Genomic DNA, 13,892 nt, shown 5'->3' on the forward strand with positions numbered 1-13,892 from the left:
GGTCACACAAGTTAAGGGGACTTCCGCCTGTTCCTTAAAATCAGTCAGTTCGCTACAATTCCTTCTTATCCGGGGGTATTGACCGAAAGGGAGATTCTCTCCCAAAGGTCGTGGATGAAAACTAGCGAAATGGAGGAGATTATTTTTGGCAGTCGGTTTGTAATAGGTCTTTGTCCGTAACTGTCCTCCAAATTTGGTGATGGTAACGCCCAAAAAGACAATGCTATTAGTTGCATGTCATGAGTAAATCTCAGATGGGGGTCACAGGTATTGACCCAATCATAGAAAGAGCACAAAATGTTCTCCTCGCTCTTCCATACCATCAGAACATCATCTATGTATGGCTGCCATAGAATGATGTTTGTTGAAAAAGGATTGTTTGGTGCCAGAATTAATTCACGCTCAAAATGATAGACATAGAGCCACACTGGGGGCAAAAGTACTGCCCATCGATGTCCCTGTGGCTTGGAGGTAGATGTCACCTTCATATTCAAAGAAATTGTGCTTTAGTGCTAAAGTGGCACAGTCGACTACAAAGGAGCGGGAAGTTGAGAAGTCCCAAGTTGTCTGGTCCAAAGCCTCAGTTATCACCTTAATAGTCTCGTCCTGAGGGATACATGTATATAGACTTTCTATGTATAAGGTTACCAGAAAGCAAGGTTCCTCTGGCATCCTGATCGTTCTTAGCATTGCAAGCAGACTCTTAGTATCTTTAATGTATGTACTCGTTCATTGTATAATAGGTCTCAGAAAAAAGTCACAATACTTAGATAGAGGTTCTAATAATGAACCTAGCCCCGAGACGATTGGCAAGCCCGGAGGAGGGAGTACATTTTTGTGAGTTTTCGGCAACGTATAAAAATACGGAATTTTACCCTCAGATGTCATCAAAAAATCAGCCTCACGTTTTGTGATGAAGCCATCTCTTTCGGCAGTAGTTACTAGGTCACAAATATCACTTTTAAGAGTGGATGACGGATCATCTCTAAGCAGTACATAGTTATTGTTGTTACTCAGTAATCTCCTGCACTCTCGATCAAAGTCTTCCACATTTTGGATAACAATCCCACCACCTTTATCTGCACTCTTAATCACTACTTGGTCATTTCTCTGAAGAGATTGTATGGCTTGGAACTCCATTGATGTCAAATTTTTGAAGGGAACTGGCTCCTTCATGGCTTCTACTTCATGAAAAACAGCCTGTTCGAAGGCTAGTAATTCTGGGGGTACTGTATGTAGTGGAGGCGTAAATGAGGATTTCAATTTGAAACTTGTGTCACCTGAAGTGGTCTGAGTGGGTTCCGAGGTTTGATGTTCGAAAAAACTCTTTAATCTTAATTTGCGAAAAAAATCAGTCAGTTCGCAGCGAAGCTTGAAACGATCTATGCGAGGAGTAGGTATAAAACCCAAACCCTTTTACAAAACAGAGCTTTCTGCTGGACTGAGTATTATTGTGGATAAATTAGTCACTAAACTCTCGCATTGCTTGGGCCTGCTCTCTGTTCTTGCTTCTCGTGTTGTCTCCCACTGTTTCTGTCTGATCTCAATGTACCTGATTGGTACCTTTTTGTCTGCTTCTTCCCCCCCGTCCCCTCCCTAAAAAAGGCTGGGGAAACATAGTTTGTTGGTATTGTGGGTGTGGGGCAAAGGCTGGATTCCACCCCATCATACGTGGAAAAGGAGGTTGGTAAACATTAGGTTGGAAATGTCCCATTCCTTGCTGCTGATGGTATGGTTGCCATATTTGGAAATTTTGTTGTCTTCTCCCTCTACCCCTGCCTCTATTTCTTCTACCAGTATTACCTGAGCTTGACCCACTGGTGTTAGAGTCCTCGGATGCATCAGAGTTATAATCAGTTTAGCTCAGTGGTACATAGTTGGGAATTGCGCCCTGTTACATATACAGCGTTTGATAGCGGACGGCTGCACCTTCTCATACGTCGAGATTTGGATTTTACGCTCTTCGGGTAGGTCCCAGGGGAAAGAGATTTGGAAATGGTTTGCCTTTTTTTGAATGGGTGGGCAATGCGGACGTTTGAATTTAATCTTACGAAGATGCTCTCTCATTTATTGTCTAGATGTTGGTGAAAGACCGATAATGGATCTCTAACGCTGTGCACGCTGACTGCTTGTTATTTATCATAAGGAGACCTTCAAGCTTAACTGTGAAAAAGCAAAGTAAGCTGCTGGTATAACTTTAGAAGTATGTGAATGAATGGGCATATTAATTGGGTTGCTTCATGCTAGACTGGTTGAAATAGACCTATTTTGTCAGTATACCAGCACTAAGCATCACTCCCATTGGTGTAATGAATTCCTTGGGTGTGTTTGTATTACTTTGTAGGTCTTTTGATTACATGGGCTGGTGATATTATTTCCCACGACCAGTAGGGGACGATTACTAGCCGCTTGGTACTATCTAGAGTTACTTTGTTATAACATGTGGTGATATTCTACAGATATCAGTGGGTTTATCCCATAGGATATTTAAAAACTTGGTAGCAATATAGATGGCTTTTCCTCAAATAAATGATTGATGTTTACCATTGAGTAATGGGTTTTCAAAATTTCAAAAGCGGTAATACTTATTTTTGTTGTTCATTTATGTAATTTTTGAGCTCACCACTAGATTGCATTCCTACGGAATGAATAGAAATACAGACGTGATACCTTGAAAGGGATGGGTGTCTTGGTGACATTTTAGACAAACTGACGACGTTTGAAGATATACAAAAACTATATTTGACGACTCTTAGCTTACTAGAGATGACTAAATGTTGGGTCTTTTACCAGCCTCTCTCTTTTGACTTTTCATTACTACTATCAGGTTGATGTGCGGAAGGACTTTTAGAGTCCTCAAGTGGGGAACAAGACTAACATGGCGGATTCTAGGATACAAAGATATATATACTTCTTAAGGTGTATATATAGAATACCTTTGCTGTTTTTAAAAAAAACAATTTAATTTCTCTTCTATTTTAATCTACACGACTTTGGGTGTCTTGGTCCTATTTGGAAATGAAATACCATGGTCATCTTCTCCACTTACTATTTTTACTGCACAAACCTTTTTTAAGATTACAATCCTTTACTAGGATGGTTCATGGTCCTCTTTGATAAGTGGCCCATCCTTTAATACCTAGAGTGTAGTTTTCTTCACTGGGTTATCATGTTTCTATTCTTTCCTCTCCTGTTTTGGCACTTCTCTGGTGGAGAATAAAACTCTTTTTTTCTGCTTTGCACTGATGCACTTGGGCATAGAACTAGTGTTAAACCTTGCTAGGATGCAGAAAGAATTCCCTCTTTGAATGTTTTTCAAAACAAACAACTTGTCATATATGTTTTCTCAACAGCTTTGAGAAAGTCGTTCAGCGATGAAACATGTATCAGCTGTTTTATGTTCTACAACTACGTGTCAACGTTTTTGAAAACTTCTGTAAAACTTGTTTATGTTCTTGCCATATGGATTGATGTGATTCATGAATAAATACATTACTGACTTCTAATGGTCAGTTGTTACTTTACTTGGTGCTGTTGTCTGTTTTCATAATATTTATCATTGATGGTATGTTTGCCATTGCAGATGACCTGTATGTTTAGGGAATTATATGATTTACGGTTTTTAAATACATATTCATTGGTTGATGGTGGTGTGAGAGCCACATGGGGCCCATCGATGCAGCCAATTACGTGGGGGAATTGTGCAATCTGGTAGAAGTCCAGTTTTGTTTGCTGTAATGTCTGTTGTATGCTGGGGAATTGTATGTGATGTTGTAGCCTCTGTACCATTGCATCTAGGAATGCATGGAAGAAGCGCGACAGGCAATTCTGGGAGACCCCACCTGCCACTGCTATCACCCCTTGAAAGCTCCCTGAGGCCAGTAAGTGCAGTGAGCACAGGACCGGCACATGGGTTGGAATGGTTTGGGTCCTGCATTTTGGGTGTTCCAGATGGGGTTTCAGCTCCGCTATAAGGTTTAAAATGGTCTTTGAGACCAGCCTGTACTTCTCATGGATCTCCTCCTCAGTCTGCTGGGACAGAGTGATGCGCACTTTGAAGATCCGTTCCTGTCACCTCCTCCTCTGTACTGCAGCCCAAATTTGCAGCCTCCTGGTTATCACTTTTAGCACTGCCATTGTGGAAGTCCCTGTTGCATTGTGGGCTTGTTTATATAGCTTGCACCTGGTTACCACCTGCATTGAATTGGTGGTAAAATTGATGTGCAAAATTGCAATTTTCAATATATCGCAATTTGCTAATTTTTCATACATTTCTTTGCGAATTCTCAAACCACGATTTCTCTATTTGCGATTTTCACAGGCTGTGTATCGCAGGTTGCAAATTCGCAGATAAATACGCAGATTTGGGGAGTCGCAAAATAAGAAATCGCTAAAATTGTGATTTTTTATTTTACGATTGTGAAAATGTGTCATACATCGCGTTTTTCTATTTGGCAATCACAAAGACAGTTGTTTTGCGATTCGCAGTGTTTTGCGATTCGCAGTGTTTGCTGCTGGGTCCCGCACTTTTGCTCTTTATGCTCTTTTTTTAATTTTAGTAATTCCTGGCTCCTGACTTGTGTCGCCCATAACGCTGCCACCGCGTAATCTCTAGTTTCCCGCCACATTTTTTTCCTCGCGGAACCCTCCCTTATCCTGCCTCCCAGCTGCATGCCCTCCCCTACTTAAATGGCGACCGCTGAGGGCAGAGCGAGCTAGACCCCTGACCCCCAGTCAGTGATCATCTCTTACCAGCAGCTCCGCTCATCTGCGCTTTGCCCTGCAGTCCCAAACAGTCAGGGTTTGAGACCTCTCCCTGCAGGGTCCCGCACTTTTTCTCTTTTTGCTCTTTTATTTTATTTTAGTCATTCCTGGGTCCTGACTTGATTTGCCCATAACGCTGCCACCGCGTAATCTCTGGTTTCCCGCTGCATTTTTTTCCCGCCACCCTCACTGATCCCGCCTCCCAGCCGCACGCCCCTCCCCCTCCCCTACTTAAATGGCAACCTCTGTGCAGTCACGCCACTGGCATGCCAAAGGCGCGCCTAATGTAAGCCCATCTGCTCCCCTCCGCTCCTGGACTGCGCCCAGCGCTAGACCCCCTGGCCCTCGCGAGAGCGACGACACCTGACGACACTACAACGTCAGCTTGCTCCACGCACTCAACACTGGCCGATCATCAAACTGCTTCCAGGCCAACCTGATACTCACCCACTGACCATACACCTGCTATAGCTGCAGCTTCACCAGCCGCCGAACACCCGCACGCCCTACCCCATCCGTGAGAGCAGTACGCAACCCCCTCAGATGCATACTACTCAACATCCGCTCCGTCTACAAGCACTCTATCAATCACTGGGACCTACTCGACTCAGCCTCCCCCGACATTGCCTTCCTAACAGAGACCTGGATGAACCCCTCCACAGCACCGGACATTGCCATAGCCATCCCAGGTGGATACAAGATCACCAGAAGGGACCGCACAAACAGACCAGGAGGACGAATCACCATTGTCTTCAGGAATACCCTCGACCTGCACGCCAGACACCTCCAGCACTGCAGAACACCTGCACTTCCAGATCCACACGGACCCCAACACCACCCTCAGAAGAACACTCATTTACAGAGCCCCCGGGCCCCGGCCAAAGTTCATCGATGCCATCGCCAACATCGTCAGCACAAACGCTCTTGCACCACAGACTACATCCTCCTCGGAGACCTGAACTTCCACCTCGAGAACACCGATGACAGCAACTCCGTCGCTCTGCTTGATAACCTCCCCAACCTCTGTCTCAAACAGCTTGTCACCACCCCCACCCACACCGCCAGACACACGTTTGAACCCATCCTCTCAGCCAGCAACCACGTCACCTTCAGCCACACCACCAAACTCCACTGGACCGACCACCGCTGGGTCCACTTCACCTTCAAGAAAGCCACCGCGCACCACCACTCACTATGGATCCCCTACCACAGCTGGAACAAGGTCACAGAAGACCAGCTCATCATCACCCTCGCCCGAGACCCACCGACAAACACCACTGACACAGCCACCAGCAACTTCAGGCAATGGATCAACGACTGCGCCCTGAACAAAAAACCCTCAAACAGACGCACCAACAGAAAGGCGAGCTGGTTCATCATCGACCTCCAGGATTCCAAGCAGACTTGCCGAAGACTTGAGAAAAAGTGGCGCCATGAAAAGACAACGGACAACCACGCAGCCCTAAAGAACGCCAACTGCAAGCACCACCAACTCATCCGAGCTACCAAAAGGACCTCCTTCATGGAACGCATCGACAACAACGCACACAACAGCAAAGAGTTCTTCAACATCGTGAAGGAGCTCTCCAACCCCAGCTCCAGCGACATCCCGCCATCGCAAGACCTATGCGACTCCCAAGGCACCTTTTTTCACCGTATGATCGCAGACATCCACGACAGCTTCAACACCCGGACCGTCCATTCAGCCACCAACACTGCAGACTCACTGCCCCCAACCTCACCAACCACCTGCTCTCCTGGACCCACACCAACGATGATGACGCTATCAAGACCATGAACCCCATCCACTTCTGCTCACCATCCGACCCCTGCCCTCACCACATCACAAGGAAACTGCATCAACAGCTCCTTCGAGACTGCCACCTTCCTGGAGAGTTGGAAGCACACCGAGATCAACGCCCTACTCAAGAAACCCACAGCGGACCCAAAAGACCTCAAGATCTTCCGACCCATCTCCCTTCTGCTGTTTCCGGAGAAAGTCATCGAAAAGTTTGTCAACAGACAACTGACCCATTTCTTCTAGGAGAACAAGATGTAAGACCCATCCCAAACCGGATTCCGCAGCACTCACAGCACCGAAATCGCCCTCATCGCTGCCACAGACGATATCAGGACCCTACTGGACAACGGCGAAACCGCAGCCCTCATCCTCCTGGACCTCTCGGCTGCTTCGACACCACCTGCCACCACAACCTACGCCCATGCCTACACAAGGCAGCAATACGCAACAAGGCCCTGGACTGCATCACCTCTTTCCTCACAACAGAACCCAGAGGGCCCACCTCCCCCTTTCCTGTTCGAAGCCACCAAGATCATCTGCGGCATGCCCCAAGGATCATCCTCAGCCCCACCCTCTTCAATGTCTACACGGCACCACTAGCCAACATCGTACGCTCTTACAACCTCAACATCGTCTTCTACGCCGACGACACTCAACTGATCATCTCGCACACCAAAAACCCCACTACCACCAAAACCAACCTCCACGAAGGAATGAAAGCCGTCGCCAGCTGGATGCAGACCAGCCGCCTAATACTCAACTCAGACAAGACAGAGGTCTTTATCCTTGAATCCACTCCCTCCATCTGGGACGACTCTTGGTGGCCTACCACCTTGGGTCCCGCTCCCATGCCTAGCGACCACGCATGCAACCTGGGGTTCATCCTGGACTCATCGCTCTTCATAACCCAGAAAGTCAACGCCGTTTCCTACTCCTGCTTCCACAGCTTTCGCATGCTACGCAAGATCTACAGATGGATCCCCACCGGGACCAGAAGGACTGTCACACAGGCCCTCGTCAGCATCAGACTGGACTACGGCAACGGCCTCTATGCAGGAACCACAGCCAAACTCCAGAAAATACTTCAACACATACACTTGAGGAGATTCATCCTCAACATCCCCTGTCACACTAATATCACTGCCCATCTGAGAGACCTGCACTGGCTCCCTGTCACCTTCAAGCTCCTCACCCACACCCACAAAGCACTACACAACGTCGTACCAGCATACCTCAATGAGCGTCTCACCTTCTATACCCCGAACCGCCAACTTCAATCCGCCGACCTCGCCACCGTCCCAGGCATCCACAGGACCTTCACCGGTGGCAGATCCTTCTCCTACCTCGCTGCCAACACATGGTACACCCTTCCCACACAGCTGCGACAGACTCAGGACCTGCGACCATCAGGAGACTTCTTAAGACCTGGCCGTTCGAGCAGTAGCTGCTCCCCCTACCCTGCGCTCAGCGCCTTGAGACCCTGAAGGGTGAGTAGTGCGCTCTACAAATGAATGATTGACTGATTGATCATCAAATAGTTTCATACATATGGCCCCCAGTAGCCCAGTAGTCTGTGAAATAGGTCTTTCTCAGGCAATAGGCCCAGAGCTACTCATGGGTGCATGAAACAACTGTTTCTCTGGTGTTGTTGAATTATAACATCATTTAGGGCTTGGGTGGCATTGGATTGAAATACAAAATGTGTGGTTTTTTGGGTATTTCACTTTTTCATGTATGTTAGTGCCTTTGTTGGATGCGTGTGGTTGTTGTAACTTGTAACTTGCAAACCTTATTAGCCTTGTGGATTTTTGTTTTTGACATTGTTGCATTAAAGATGTGTTGTTTAGCATGTCTTCCTTGTCTGGCCAGAGTGTATGTGTGTTTGTAATAGTAGGCCAGCATTTGCCTGGGCTGAGCCTCTCCGTGTGGCCAGGGGCCATTTTGTAAAGTCTGTGTCCATAGGCCTGCTTGTGTTAATTGTTTTCCAGGACTCCTGCTTGTTGCTGTTGTGACCATGTGGCTAGTGTCCATTTTGTGGGGGCAGTCCTTCTGCTTTTGCCACAGGCCTGAACGTCTTTCCTTTGTTCCTCTTGGATTATTGCTTCTTGTTGTGGTGGCCTGGTCCTGTGGCTGGTGGACATTTTGTGAAGGCAGCCAGTGTGCCTCTGCCATAGGCTTGCATGCCATGTTTGTGCTGGCCATGTCTTCTTGCTGGTTGTTGTTTTGCATGCAATATTTTTTTCTTTTATTCAGCAAAAATGTAGCACTGTTCACTACATTTTCTCCATGTTTTTATGAATCTTTCAATATTGAATTGAATTGATTCACTATGTGGCCTAGTCTGCCAATGGGTTTCCAGCCAATAGGCCCAGAGCTACTAATAGGTGCATGAAATAACTGTTTCAGTGATGTCTGTTGAATCTAAACAGCATTTTGGCCATGGATGGCATTGGATTAAAATGCAAAATGTGTGTTTCTGTGGTATTTCTCTTTTTTGTTTTTCATTCATGTTAGATTAAAATGCCTTCTTTGGGTGTGTGTGGTTGCTGTAACTTGCAAACCTTTTAGCCCTGTGGATTTTCATTGTTGGCATTGTTGCATTAGAGATGTGTTGTTTAGCATGCCTTCTTTGTCTGGCCATTGTGTGAGTGTGTTTGTAACAGTAGGCCAGCAACTAGCATTTGCCTTGGATGAGCCTCTCCATGTGGCCAGGGGCTATTTTATAAAATCTGTGTCCATAGGCCTGCTTGAGTTCATTGTTTTTCAGGCCCCTGCTTGTTGTTGTGACCACCATGTGGCTGGCGGCCATTTTGTGAAGGCATTCAGTGTGCTTTTGCCATAGGCCTGCATGTATGTCTTCCCTCTGTTCCCCTTGGCTTATAGCTTCAATTGTCATCTGTCAGCTGCAGCTCCCTGAGTGCCGCATCCCAAGTGATGTACATTGTGAAGCCATTACATTTGTATTTTTGATGTTGTTCTTCTTTTCTGTCCTTCCTGAGTGTACTGTAAGCACAACATGATGAAAGCCCTTGTTGTCAATGTCTCACAAATGGTTACATTGCATTGTAAATCTTTGTAATAATTGAGGTAACACTAACAAGTGTGACCACACACTAAATTATATTATATGTGTTTGTAGTGTCCTAGTAATTGAACTACATCACTGTTCTTCTTGCTTCTTTGCTTTTAGGTGCACAAGAGGAGAGTGGAGACAACATCACCCATTGTACTGCCAGACAGAAGGACTACGCTCTGAGCAACAACTTGTAAATCTAAGGCAAGTGCAGCTGCATTCTAACTGACATTGTCAAGATGGACCCAAAGAAAGGTACAAGTACCAAGAACGTCAAAGTTGCCAGTCAGAAGAAGAAGGCACTGCCACTTGCCTCCAGCAGTATGTCACCCAAGACCTTTGTTTGGGAAACCAGAAATTGCACCTGCAGCAGCGGTGTCCTGGCAGTAAGCTGGGAGCAGCACCCTCCATCAGTGGGCCACCCCACCAACCTAGGCCCAAGCCAATGTCTGTCGCAGAGGCAGCAAGTCTAATCACGACAACGCAGACGAGCAGTGATGTTGAAATTGACTTATCATTTGAGGACGAGCTCTACTTCCCTGACAACTAGGCTGTCAACTTGTTACTTTCTTTCTTTGACACTCCAACAAAAACGTCCAAAAAAGTTATAGCTGAGGAACATTATTAACTTTATTATTTGTGTGCGTCACTGTATTTCTGGTATACCTACAGAAGAATCTGAACACATTTCAGCCATTCTTTTAAAGCCCTAAAGCAGCTGAGGATCATTCAACATGATAATAGAATGCCAATTAAAACATTCATCCAGGAGGTGCCAACATGTTGGAAATCAACTAATTACATATTTGAACATCTGTTTGATCAGTACAGACCAATCAATGAATAAATCATGCAGAGAGGGGATGCAATTGTGAAAGGTATGATCAATGAGATGGACTAATAGGGCCTAGTTAAATGACTGACAGAGATGCTGCTTCCTTTGGAGGTCGTCACACGTGAAGTCAGCAAGGAGGACTGTACCATGGCCAAGCTATCCGATTGTTGCACATGCTACAGGTATAGCTAAAGGAGGTGTCTGCAATGTACGCAGGTATAAAGAAAAAAAAGAAGTATATGATTTGGTGGAGAGCTTAATCCTTCGCTTATCTGAAAATACAAGGGTGCAAAGAGACATTGAGTCATCCAACCATTACATTTGTGCCACAAATCTTGATCCATGGTAAAAACCAATACAGGACACTTACATTCCTTTTTTCAGACAGGGATTTTGCCATCTACAAAGCCTGGATAGCTGTGCAAGCCACTCAACTGGAAAAAGAAAGGCAGGTAAGTAGAGGCCTGCTCCTCCAGGGCACAATAAGTACTGCAGGGCCGCCTTCAAGTTCAACTCCAGAGCCTGAGGGCTGTATGGTTGGCTCAAAGCAGCCAAAACCACCAACAGCAAGAACAGGAGCAACAGCCTTGAAATCAGTAGAGGAATGGTTTCTACAGGTAGGGCTTTAGTCCAGTGCTGATTCAAAAGCAAAAGAGGCCAGGCAAAGCGGAGTACCCATGACCATTGAGCGGATGGTCCAGGCCTATCTGGATGACCCAACAGAGGTCTACTTTGATGAAAACCCATTGCTGTATTGGTGTGGGAAAAGGCACTAATGGCCAGTGCTCAGTAGCCTGGTAATAAACTATCTGGCTTGCCCCGTCGCAAGTGTCTCTGCAGAGCGTGTTTTCAGTGCTGCTGGTGCCGTTCTGACAGTGAGACTGACCAGTCTCTTGCCCCAAAACACGGAGAGGTTAACCATGGTCAGAATGAATCAGCACTTTATACCACCAGATTACAGAATACCCGCAGTAGCACCGCAGGAAGATCGTGACAACGACTCAGGTCATGGAAGTAGTGTGCTAGGAGACCTACGTCTGGGTGAACCACCAGAGTTTGAGGACGAGCTTGACTTCTCTGACAACTAGGCTTTCAACTAATTTATTTACTTTATTATTTGTGTGCATCACTGTATTTCTGGTTCACAAATCCATCCTCACCGTCTTACTCTTTTATTGCCAGATTGGAGTTGCAATTGTGTGCAGTCAGTTAAGAAGTAAGTCTACTCCTGACTCGCACTGAAGCCATTTCCCTCAAGCCAGACATTGGATGGAGAATCCAACATATGTGAAATGTGTGCCTGCCTCCAAACCTGGGCCCTGACTACATATCTATCCTTTCCGAGCCTAGAGAGACTGCCCCGGAAGAACAGGTAAATGATGGCATGCATTGCATGCTGAGTGATTGTTGATTGTTGTGCATAATGTCTACTATTCTACATACAAAAGTGACTCAAGTCAATCTTTCCCTTCTAGTTGTTCAATAACAAAATCGCACTTCTGCATTTTTGAGTTGGGACAAGTCTGGACTCACTCGGGAGTCGGGAAACTGTTGGTACAGAGTTGAACACCATACCATACACGCAGTCAGAGTCAGGAGGACCAGAGATGATTGATGGACTAACTCAGAGTGTGAAGTGGCCTAAAGGTAAACAAGAACACCAGACCTACATGTCTGTGTAGTGGTGGTGGTGAGTGTGGTGTGACTGACAGTGGTGAATTGATTTTTTACTTAATTTGGAAAATGCTATGTTCCTGTGTATTTGTGTGTGCTCAGTGCTGCCTGGCTCAAATGTGAAGCTAAGTGGAGATTGGTTGGGGGGGCCTGTTCCTGTTGTTGAAGGTAACTGCCAGAAACAGACATGATTTAGCAATGCCGCCTCTGAAATTCTTCTTGTTGCCCTTCTCCTTATTAATGCAGTTTAACTTTTCTCCTTGATTTTTTAATATCCTTTTTGTTTTTCCATCTGCTGGCCCTTTACCCTGGACCATACTGGGGAAAAAACTCACACTGACATTACCAAACCGCATCTGCCAGGCACCCAAGATTGGCGGACAGACAATCCAAGGAAGGACCAAGAGGAATGCAGAGATGTACCTCCCAATTTGGCAATAATACAATAAAATTTGATTCATTTATTCATTTTCTACTCTTCAATCATTATGACTGAGTGTGTTGTTTAGCTTTGCTTAAATTTGACTCCAACAGTTATTTAATTGTATTTGCTATTTTTCAAAGGAAGACTGGTACAACAGAACATAATGTATGTAACTTTGGTTTCTCTGAGGGGAGACTGGCAATTTCATAATTAATATACTGCCCTGTACTAGTTGAGTACCCTAACTCTCTTCCCACGGGCTGTGTGATTTATATTGAGGTGTGATTAAATAAATTTATACCAGTAATTGATTACACACTTGCCGGGTCAGATGTGGGGAAAGCAACTCAAGGCAAGGTGAGGATCTTCTTCTGCTCTAAGTACATATAATGCCCACACTGGCAATATATAGATTAGATTACTCACTCATGCACAGTATTCAATTTGTTTTCCAGAGGAACATAATTAGGCCTGGGCGTAGTTTGCAGAGTTTCGCTAAGGGGAATTCCACAAAGTGACAAAAGAAACTCTGTGGAGTTCCACAAGTGACGTTGTGCAGTGCCAACGGGCGTTCACGCTGATCTTCCTGCCACTCGGGTAGTAATTCTCCCTGAGCGGTAGCTCACACTCGCCAACCTACCAATCACAAGCGGGGAAAATACTCCGCTGCACGATGCGGAGCAGAGTTTTCTGCACTCCGGGGGCTCCGCAGAGCACAGAGTGCAGGAAACTAAGCAAACTCCACTAATGGAGCGAAGTTCACCACCCAGAACTAAACATAATCCATCATAATTAATTGCCAGCATCAATACATCAGCCTTCCGGTACTAAAGGTAACGCTTGTCCACTTCATAGTTAGAGAGGACATCAGTTTGTAACTTTTACTAGGTTAGCCCACCATTCTGTTTTATTTTACATTAGAATTGCTTATCATCATAATTTCTTGTTTGACATTCTTCTTCTTGTGTAGTATACTTCTACTACTTGTTCCCTAGTCTCTTTCGGGTGACTGACTGTCTCATTTTCTTTTTTTGCAAATGCTACTGTCTACTAACGATACCACCATGGCACCTTGGGAAACCAAACCATCACCATAAAGCCATCACTTCGCCTAAACATCAATCACAGGTATGTATATGGGAGGCAATAATGTATATACTATGGAAATTAATTATTTCACACACCCAAACCCTTCTGAGTCCATAGGGGTTTTAGTTGCAGACTGCATTGACTAGGAGGAGAGACTGACAGTAGTAGGACAAGTGAGAGTACCGCATCTATCTGTTGGTGTGTTACACTATCGGCAGATTTCAAAAACTGG

This window comes from Lissotriton vulgaris, chromosome 7 (assembly GCF_964263255.1).
Source record: "Lissotriton vulgaris chromosome 7, aLisVul1.2, whole genome shotgun sequence".
Classification (NCBI taxonomy): Eukaryota; Metazoa; Chordata; class Amphibia; order Caudata; family Salamandridae; genus Lissotriton; species Lissotriton vulgaris.